The sequence below is a fragment of the Gracilinanus agilis genome, unplaced genomic scaffold (genome assembly GCF_016433145.1).
Source record: "Gracilinanus agilis isolate LMUSP501 unplaced genomic scaffold, AgileGrace unplaced_scaffold13365, whole genome shotgun sequence".
NCBI classification, from domain to species: domain Eukaryota; kingdom Metazoa; phylum Chordata; class Mammalia; order Didelphimorphia; family Didelphidae; genus Gracilinanus; species Gracilinanus agilis.
The window spans coordinates 1-2,095 of record NW_025343993.1 but is presented as its reverse complement, the minus strand read 5'-3'; the positions used below and the strand labels follow the sequence as shown (position 1 = coordinate 2,095).

At 49.1% G+C, this 2,095-nt stretch overlaps 1 pseudogene; it reads right to left on the bottom strand.

Moving 5' to 3' along the window:
• Positions 1-386: 386 nt before the first annotated feature.
• On the bottom strand, positions 387-1,524 carry LOC123254044 (annotated as a pseudogene).
• Positions 1,525-2,095: the final 571 nt, after the last annotated feature.

Below are 2,095 nucleotides of genomic sequence, written 5' to 3'. Positions count from 1 at the left end.
CCCCCACCCCCTATTGCTTACAGGACCCATTTTATCAGCACCTGCTGGGCTTCACCAGACTGATTCCTCAGACTTGCCTGAAGACCCCTTACTTTTCCACATGGCTCCCCCAGGGCATAAGTTGACTGCCCTGAGGAAGGGAAGTGAGGTTTTGGGCAGGGCGAATGGAAAGTATGGCTGGGAAAAAGCCCGTTAAATCATTCTTTTTATTTTTTAAACAATCACAAGTAATTCATTGATGAGAATCATTTAACATGAAATTATACAAGTAAAAATTGTATAAACACAAATCCACGATTGTCATAACACAGATGGCAAAGGACCAAGTAAAAACAAGAAAATGAAATCGGCTGCTATTGTAGTGTGCGGGACACAGCCGTGTCCAGTTAGTTCCCATAGTTATAGCCAGTATAATCATACCTGCCACAGCCACTATAGTTTTGATCACCACCATAGGCACTGTTGTAATTTCCATAGCCTTGATCATAATAGTTATTAAATCCTTGGTTCCAGTTTTGGCCTTGACCTAGGCCATCCCCTCCAGTCTACCTCATCCACCGCTGCAGAGCCCCTCCCTCCTTTCTGTTGTTGCTGTTGCTGCCTCTATATCTCTTTGGGTTGGGCAACTTTGATTTCACACTTCCCAGAACCAGGCTGATGATACTTGGTTTCTAATGATTCCTTTGCGGGTTCTTCATCTGTATATGCGATAACAGAACCTTCTTCTTTCATTTGTTTTTGTGTCTGTAGGAAGTTCAATATTCTCACTCCAAATGCTCCAAAATAATCTTTGTTTTGTTCCCTGGCAGTATCTGGGCTTAGTTCGTGGACAGATACTTTTTCCGGGGATTTCTTTCTCTTGAAAGCATTAGCCCTTTGGGGTCTAATACTTGCCATCTAACTTGTGTTCTTTAAGTTCTAGAACCTTATTGACAACAGCAGAATCTTTGAAAAGCACAAAACCTAATCCCCGCAATCGGGATCTGTTTTAATTGTGCCGATTTCTAACCCTAACCCTCATCCCTAACCCTAACCCTAACCCTAAATCCTAAATTCCTGCCAATTTCTAACCCTGACCCTGACCCTAACCCTAACCCTAATTGTGCCGATTTCTAACCCTAACCCTAAACTCTAACCCTAACCCCAACCCTAACCCTAAATTTGTCCCTATTTCTAACCCTAACCCCAACCCTAAATTGGTGCCAATTTCTAACCCTAACCCTAACCCTAAATTTCTAACCCCAACCCTAACCCTAAACTCTAATCCTAACCCTAACCCTAACCCTAAATTCGTCCCGATTTCTAACCCTAACCCTAACCCCAAACTCTAACTCTAACCCTAACCCCAACCCTAAACTCTAACCCCAACCCTAACCCTAACTCTAAACTTGAACCCGAACCCGAACCCCATGACCTCTCCAAAAAGAGACAGGTATTCGGTGAGATCCCTCCAATAAACATTTTGCCCTTGTCCTGCTGATTCTTGCTGGCGTTGACTTTGGAGCCTTGGGCAAAGGCCTCCATGTTGCGGCACCCTTTCACGGCTGGCGGCCCCCGGAGAGGACCCTACATTCCAGCACCTGCCAGACTGGCTAAATTATGAAAGGGCCCAATCGCCAGCGGAGGAGGGGCTCCGTCTGGACTTCTGCTCGAAGAGCTCTCGAACTGTGTAACCCTTTGACAGTTCGATTAACTTCCTGAGGCGGTCAAGGAACTTTTGCTGGGGGTGGGGGTGGGGAGGAGGTGGCGGCGGCCCGGATGACTCTCCCAGAGCTCTTTCCCTGCTCCGAAGGCGCTATGCTAATAAGGACAGGCCCCATTCTGCTCGCTATTGGATCGTGACCCCTTCGGGGCAGAGACTGTGCCCGGCCTCCGTTCTCAGGGCAATGTAATGTGCCCTTTAGGGAGCCCAGGCTTCGGGAGGTCGGGCCAGCTAGGCTTGGCTGATTGGCCTCCGGGCGCTCCCTCCCTCCCTCCCTCCCTCTCTTTCTTCTGCGCTCCGGTGTCCGAGCTGGCAAAGTCTGGGGCTCTCCCCAGCGTGCAGAGCGCAGGCGCGGGGCCAAGCCGGACAGGGCGGAGCGCCTCGGTGTGCACG